General features: G+C 33.5%; 1 pseudogene; it reads right to left on the reverse strand.

The window, feature by feature from the left end:
- Nucleotides 1–642: 642 nt before the first annotated feature.
- Nucleotides 643–2,788, reverse strand: LOC147293491 (uncharacterized; annotated as a pseudogene).
- Nucleotides 2,789–9,017: the final 6,229 nt, after the last annotated feature.

The following is a 9,017-nucleotide window of genomic DNA, read 5'->3' on the forward strand; positions in this document are numbered from 1 at the left end:
CATAGGTCCCAGAAAATGTTATAATCAAGCTCGAGAATAGAATAAGCATGAAAATTGACGGAGACCCAATAAAAAAAACAAAAACAAAAACAAAAATTTCTGGAAATTTCAACAAAGAGGTGTCAAAAATACAAGCAGAAACTGCTTTTTCAACCACACCCACAAAAACTTAGGTCCTTAAGAGTCTAATTTTAACAAAATTAAGAAATGACAGAGAAAAATTAAATCTTTAGGACAGAAAGAGAGAGTACCTGGTCTGTAAATTTAAGTAATTCTTGATGAGAGAGAGAGAGAGAGAGAGAGAGTGTGTGCGTAGAAGCCTTGTTCTTTAGCAGGCTCAGCCTTGTTCTTTATGTGCAGGCTATAAATCACGGATACGGATACGGTGATACAATATGACACGACACGGAGATACGAACAAATTTCTAAAAACTAAGATATCATATGTCATGGATACGGCAATTAAAAATATATATCAATATATTATAATAAAAATATGAATAATTTAAAACATATTTTAAATAACATAAAAATTCAAATTCATCATCCAAATTCAAATTCATTTCACTCAAACTCTAAAGACTTAAAAAGATTATCCAAATTTAAAACATCCAAACTCTAGAAAATTAAAAAACATAAGTCTCAATCAACTTCAATGTTCATAATTTCTTCTATGGTAAATAAAGTAGCCTCCAATGATGGTTCATCTAGAGAAAGGCTAGCAATTTCAAGCATCCCAATACCTTCTTCACCCAAGTTATCAAATATATCTCCTCCAACATCTCACATTTGAGTAACACCTTCTTTGTAGCTTGGGCTCTTCCTTGATAAAAGAACAATTAAAGGTTATTATGCACAAATACCAAATTTTCAGCTCTTTGTAGTGTTAACTTGTTCCTTCATAAAAAGTGAATGAAACTATGCATACTTCAATTCCTTTCACAACGCAAGGAGGAACAAGCTAGGTTGACCAAGTAGCTTCAAAGATATGGATTGGAGAGTTGGTGTGGAAGCTCCATGGACAATCCACCACACCATTGGTTCCATGAGAAACCTATCATTAGCTCAATTGCTCCAAAAGTCACCCAAGCACATTGAAAAAGAGGCATACTCCACATTGATATCTCTTTTAGCTTGCTCATCCGAAAAGTACTTCTCAAGACACTTTTTTCTTTCTCTTGTAATCTCGACATCTTGGTGTGGAGCAACATGGCTAGAATCTTCTTGAAGCCATTATGGACTATAATACCTATAAGTAAAGAATGATATCATTTTATAAAATTATAATAAAAAAATTAAAAGTAAATTTTAAAGACTTTAAAAGGAAAGAAGCATATAATACTTACCTAGGATTTAAAGAATGAGTCAAACAATGTAGTGGTGTGCTACTCTTAGTTCGTCACTCCATTAAAATGATATACACCACATCAAAGAAGTCACTATATTCATGTACTTGCATGTGCTCATTCCTATAGATAGTTGCATTCACATTTACATTCTATATCATGGTATCCCACCACTCATAAACTAAGTGAAGACATGGTTTATCTGTGTCAGCCATTCTAATCATCTCAAATATAGAAGCTATAAAGGAAAGCATATAATCAATCTCATCCCAAAAGTATTCATCCAATATTTTTTGCTTCACTGCTCTTGCTTTGCCCGGATCATCCTCTTTATATAAAGACTAGTTTGGACTAATCACCATTTGTTGTAGACCTTCATTTACTTCCTTAAATCTTCTAATCATCACAAGTGTTGAAGCAAACCTGAAAATTGAAAATTAACATAGCTCAAAAGTTAAAATTAACAAAAGAGAAAAAAAAGGAAAAAAACAGCAAATATAGAAGGCTTAGAAACAAACCTTGTTTCAGAAATGGAGAGCAACTTCAATTTGCAGTGGTCTTTATACATAGCCAATCTCATACTATGGTTCATAATAAAAAAATTTATGAACCAAACATCGCCAACAATTTCTGAAATCCAATATACATTCATCTTGCCAATCATCATTTAGTTTTGGTGAGCATATGCTCTTCAAAGCAAGATTAAGGGTGTGAACCACACATTATGTCCAAAAGATGTTAGGATATTTGGCCTCAACAAGTAATCCAGCAGCTCTACAAACAGGCGCATTGTCAGTGATTACTTGAACCACATTTTGATAACCAATTTCCTTAATGGATTCGATAAGGAAGTTGGCAATATAATGTTTGTCCTTGTAATCTTCTTCACAATTAATTGCCTTCAAGAACATAGGCCCGCTTTCACAAGTTGCCATAACATTGATAAATGGTCTTTTTTGCGAATCTGTCCACCCATCACCACACACACTTACACCTTTAGTGCTCCATGTACTTTTGATTGGTTGTAAGCATCGCTCAATGTAGCTATTCTCTTGTTGCAAAAGAGTAGTTCTTCGTGCATTGTGACATGGTGGAACATATCTTGGAAGTGTAGAAGCACAAAGATAGGAGTTTCGATAGTGTGGATTCCGTGCAAGGTGAAAGGACAACCCACCTGTATAAAACATCCTTGAAACTTCTGCATCACATTCTTCTTTAGCCTCCTTCTGAAAAGCTTTTTCAAGCGGCCCATTTATTGCTTGTCTCTTCTTTTGATGAACATGCACTGGCACAGAATAACCCGAAAAACCAGTTGTGGGCAAAGAAACTTGTCTTGGAGCTGCACTTTTCAACCTGTACTCACATTCTCTCACAAGTTTTTTCATTTTTGCATAAACTTCATCATTAACCTTGCTGCAACTTGCAATCCCATTTCTCGACATTTTCAACAAATGAAACTTGACTTTGGAGTAGGATCCTCTATAAGTTTTATGACAAAAATTACATTCAAACATAGTGTTGCCTCCTCCGTTTCCCATTTTTCCAAGCCTCTTAACATACTTTCACAGTGGAGCATGATCATTTACCAAACTTTCAGTATTCTCAGTAGGGTTAACATTAGTGTTTGCATTATCATCCAGATGACTCATTTTCCTGAAAATGAATAGTTTATACAATATAAGCAACATAAAAATAAAAAAAAACCTCATATGGAAACATAAAAAAAAAATATATATATTATATAATACCACAATCTAGAAACATAAAGAAAAATTATATTATATACGTGGGTAGTCTATCAATATGGAAACATATTTTACAATCTCGAAAGTGGAAACATATATATTAATTTATTGAATTATATTGCACATGGAAACATATATTGTATAGCTCATCTGGAAACATATATTATATATCACACATGGTATTGGGTACACCACAATGGAAACACCGAAACATATATATTAAATTATAATATTATATTACAATCAATCTCAATCTGGAAACATATATAATATATTACACATTAAACATAAAGTATAACAGTATACCATAATCTGGAAATTAACAAAGTTACAAACGAAACAAACAAAGACCAGTTACCACTTACCAGTAGATCGGTGTTGTCACTTGTCGGCAGTGTTGTGCAGGTCACTCCACAGCTCCGTTGATTCAGTTTCATCACTCGTTGGCGGTGCAGTGTAGGTCTCGCCACAGCTCCGTTGATTAGGTGTTGATTTTTGTGGGGAGTTGCCGAGTTGGAGATGAAGATGAAGTGGGTTTATGCACAGGTCTCTCTCGAGTCTTGACTCTCTCCAATTTGGGTTTCCAAGATGAAGAACTAAAGAAGATGAAGTGTTGTGGCAGACATGCAGAGTCGATCGTTTTCATGATTTCAAGTTAGAGGCTCTTTTTATCCTTCATCATCTCTTAATTGTGAAGTGGGCAAATTAAATTCACTTCATTTCCTTCAATTGGCTATTAAACGTATCCGATTTTTCGGATACCCGTGTCGATAGCATAGGATATGTGTATCCAACGAGTCAAATACGTATCTGTTGACCTGGATACGTATCCAACACGTATCTGATGCATATTCATATCCAACACATATCTGATACGGTTACAGCACCAAAATAGTGTATTCATGCTTCAGAGTGCACAGGATATTGGAATGGTTGACATATAGAAGAAGAACAATTAAAACTAACCTTCCATGTTCTTTATAGAGGAATTTACCTATCCCTTGTTGTATATAACATATGAGACACAAACAGTGCCGGCCCTTTAAAGGGAATAAAGTGCGACTGCCTAAAGACCACCTTCAAAGGGGCCCACAAATTTTTATATTATATATATTTAAAAAAAATTCTGCTATAAAAAAATTAAAAAAAAAAAAAAACAGCTAGAGGTCCAAATCCAATGTCAACACACGAAGGCCGAATGTGATGATGCCAAGACAAAGAGAGAAGCTGAAACTTTAGTAAAAGATCTTAAAAGTTTTGAGTTCTTACTTGGTATGACTATTTTTGGGTTGAAATTTTGTTTAGTATTAATATGGTTAGCAAAATTTGCAATTTAAAGATATGTGTGTTCATTCTGCAATAGAATGAAGGAGTTTATTTCTTTTTTAAAAAAATATAGGGAGAATAGATTTAAATATGCCATGATTGCTGCCAAAAATATTGCATCTGATATGGGAGTTGATTCTAATTTTCCTACAAAACGTCACGTTTATAGAAAAAAACAGTTTGATGAAATTGATAATGATGAGGCAACACAATCAGTTGAAGAAGCTTTTAGAATTGATCAAAATAAAAAAATGATAAAGTCTTACTTGCAGTCGTCTATGTCACAGGAAAGATTGAATGGATTGACAATCTTATGTATTGAAATAGATATGTTAGAAAAAAAACTTGAATTTGAAACTATTATTCATAATTTTGTTTCTAGAAATGTTAGAAGAAGACATTTTCAATGATGTTTTGCTGCTAGAACTATTACCCTGTCAATTGTTTTCGCCCCTAAGCCTTCCAAAAGACAAGACCGACCTTGGACACAAACATAGTCATGTGATAGTCACATGATCATGAGAGTGTCTCACATGTTGTATACAACAAGGGATATGTAAGTTTTAGCCACCTTCCAAATATTCAGGTTTTTTTTTGGACGTTTTATATCCCATTTAGATTTGGCATTCTTGCCTTTTTTGTTCGTTTATTTCCTAAAATGTACACATGTCACTACCATAATTAAATTGACTGATTTTAAAACATAATTTTGTTGACACATAGCTGATGTCAGCAATGGTGGCATGTCCATAATTAAATGATTCTTAGGTCCAGTTGGATTAAACAGTATTAGTTTGTTAATGGCAGTTAGTTAGTTAAGTTAATTTTTCTATGTAGCGCATGGATTGAATTTTGTGTTTACTTAGTTTTTTAACTTGAGCTTTAAACATGTTCAACTTGAGCTTTAAATATGTCCACACTGTGAGAAGGTTTTGACATTTTTGTATTTTTTTTTTTAAATTTTCAGACGTTAGTGATGTTAGTAACATTGGACTGGTGGCAGTGAATGTAATTTCTAGTATTTGTTATATCCTCTTTTGTAGAGTGTGTAATTTCATTTAATTCATTTTAGTCAATAAATACTCTTATGAGATTTAAGAATAGTTCATACATTGACTAATGTGTAATTTTGAAAATTTTTATTGATCTATTTGTAATTGACCTAATTTTCTAATTGAGTAATTTTATTTTAATTAGATATATATTTTGATTTCCAGTAGAATTGGGAAGCCAAATGGACTATTTTATCACTAGGAAATTAAATTAAATTATCCTCAATGGAGGATAGAACGATATATAAGGTATGACTTGGGTAGCGTCAAAACATTTAAAATCCAAAGTCGTTTGTGAAAAATTTCAATTCGTAACTCGATGAATTTTAAATGTTTATACCATTGATGTATTTCAAATTGTACCTAGTGACATTCCAAGTCATGATTTGACGCTTTTCAGGTAATACTATAGAGTTTCTCAAGTTTTCCTTAAGGCATCTAAAGTCGTTCTTTAGGGCATCCCAAGTCGTTCCGTTAAAATTTCAGTTGGTAAGTCGAGGTATTTTAAATAGTTATACCATTGGTGCATTTCAAATTGTATCTAGTGACATTTCGAGTCATGTTTTGACGCTTTCCAAGTAACACCCTAGAGTTTCTCAAGTTGTTCCTTAGTGCATCTTAAGTCCTTCCTGAGGTCATCCCAGGTCGTTCCGTGAGAATTTCAGTTGCTAAACTCGAGGTATTTTAAATGTTTATACCCTTGGTGTATCTCAAATTGTATCTAGTGGCATTCCAAGTCATGTTTTCACACTTCTCAATTCATACCCTAGAATTTCTCAAGTCATTTATTAAGGCATCTCAAGTCGTTCTTTAAGGCATCCTAAGTCGTTCATTGAAAATTTCAGTTCGTATCTCGAGGGATTTTAAATGCTAAAACCATTGGTGCATTTCAAATTGTATTTAGTGACATTCCAAGTCATGTTTTAACGCTTCCAAAGTCATACCATATAGTTTCTCAAGTCGTTCCTTAGGGCATCCCAAGTCGTTCCTTGAATGTTTATACCCTTGGTGCATTTCAAATTGTATTTAGTGATATTCCAAGTCATGTTTTGACGATTCCTAAATCATACTCTACATTTCTCTAGTCATTCCTTAGGTCATCTCAAGTCGTTTCTTTAAATTTTCAGTTCGTATATCGAGATATTTTAAATGTTTATACCCTTGGTGCATTTCAAATTGTACCTACTAACATCTCAAGTCATGTTTTGTCGCTACCCAAGTCATACCTTAGAGTTTCTCATGTTGTTCCTTAGAGCATCTCCAATCATTCCTTAGGACATCTCAAGTCGTTCGTTGAAAATTTTAATTCGTAACTCGAGGGATTTTAAATGTTTATATCATTGGTGCATTTCAAATTGTACCTAGTGACATTCCAAGTTTGACGCTTCTCAGGTAATACTATAGAGTTTCTCAAGTCATACCCTAAAGTTTCTTAAGTCGTTCCTTAAGGCATCTAAAGTCGTTCCTTAGGGCATCCTAAGTCGTTTCGTTAAAATTTCAGTTGGTAACTCGAGATATTTTAAATCTTTATACCCTTGGTGCATTTCAAATTGTATCTAGTGACATTTCAAGTCATATTTTAACGCTTCCCAAATAATACCCTAGAGTTTCTCAAGTCGTTTCTTAGCGCATCTCAAGTCCTTCCTGAGGGCATCCCAGGTCGTTCCGTGAGAATTTCAGTTGCTAACTCGAGGTATTTTAAATGTTTATACCCTTGGTGCATCTCAAATTGTACCTAGTGGCATTTCAAGTCATGTTTTGACACTTCTTAATTTATACCCTAGAGTTTCTCAAGTCGTTCCTTAAGGCATCTCAAGTCGTTCTTTAGGGCATCCTAAGTCGTTCATTGAGAATTTTAGTTCGTACCTCGAAGGATTTTAAATGCTAAAACCCTTGGTGCATTTCAAATTGTATTTAGTGACATTCCAAGTCATGTTTTGACGCTTCCCAAGTCATACCCTATAGTTTCTCAAGTCATTCTTTAAGACATCTCAAGTCGTTCCTTAGGACATCCCAAGTCATTCCTTGAGAATTTCAGTTTGTACCGCGAAGGATTTTGAATGTTTATACCCTTGGTGCATTTCAAATTGTATTTAGTGACATTCCAAGTCATGTTTGACGATTCCTAAATTATACTCTACAGTTTCTTTAGTTATTTCTTAGGGCATCTCAAGTCGTTTCTTTAAATTTTCAGTTCGTACATCGAGGTATTTTAAAAGTTATACCCTTGGTGCATTTCAAATTATACCCTTGTTTCTTTAGTTATACCCTTGGTGCATTTCAAATTGTACCCTTGTTTCTTTAGTTATACCCATGGTGCATTTCAAATTGTACCTAATAACATCTCAAGTCATGTTTTATTGCTACCCAAGTCATACCTTAGAGTTTCTCATGTTGTTTCTTAGAGTATCTCCAATTATTCCTTAGGACATCCCAAGTCGTTCGTTGAAAATTTCAATTCGTAACTCGAGAGATTTTAAATGTTTATATCATTGGTGCATTCAAGGAATAAAATTTCGGGTTTCGAGGAAATTTCGACGGAAATTTCGAAGATTTTTAAATTTCGACAAAAATTCGACGGAAACGATGGAAATTATTATCAAAATACGGAAATTTTGAATGAAACTTCACAATATGTTTATTTAACATATTATCTACTACATTGATAAAAAACATTGAAAAAAATCAAATTATATGGTAGGTTTCATGTGATATGTGATGAATATAATGCGCGCTGGAGGCAAATACTATGAAATAAAATTAGTATAATGAATAAATAAAATTAATATATTATTTATACTCTATAATATATATACTAAATTCTATATACTTTACAATCTATACTCTATATTATTTAACATATCGTATAGAATATTAGGGTTTAGGTCCTTTAGGATATTTTTAATTATTTTTTATATAAAAAGGTATTAGAGTTTATTGGTTTAGGGTTTAAAAACAATTAAACGAAACTCCAACACGGCCAAACGAAATCTCAGATCATTTTTTTTTTCAATTGCCCAAAAACCTCAAACTAGGATAAGGTATATGATATTAGGGTTTAGGTTCTTTAGAGTATTTTAAATTATTTTTTATATTGAAATATATTAGAGTTTACAAATTTAGGGTTTAAAAACAACTACATAAAACTCCAAAAAAGCCAAATAAAAACCCAAACTATTTTATTTTCTTTACAATTGACCAAAGGCCCCAAACTCCAATCTACCCTAAACCTTTTAATTTTTTTCTCTTTCTTACTTTTTTTTTCTCTTTTTTTCTTCATCTTTTTCTTTTTTTCTTTTCTTTTTTTCTTTTCTTTTCTCCATTTTCTTTCCTTCCTTCCCTTTTCTTTCTTTCCCCCCGAGTCTCCACTCTCAGCACAACTTTCCACTATTTTTCTTTTTTTTTTTTTCTCTCTCTCTCTCTCTCTCTCTCTCTCTCTCTCTCTCTCTCTCTCTCTCTCTCTCTCTCTCTCTCTCTCTCCACCCCTGCTGCGCCGCTGCCTCGCCCCCCCTGCCGCGCCCCCCCTGCCGCGCCGCCTGCCACGCCCC

Source organism: Dryas octopetala, chromosome 2 (genome assembly GCF_963921425.1).
Source record: "Dryas octopetala chromosome 2, drDryOcto1.1, whole genome shotgun sequence".
NCBI lineage: Eukaryota > Viridiplantae > Streptophyta > Magnoliopsida > Rosales > Rosaceae > Dryas > Dryas octopetala.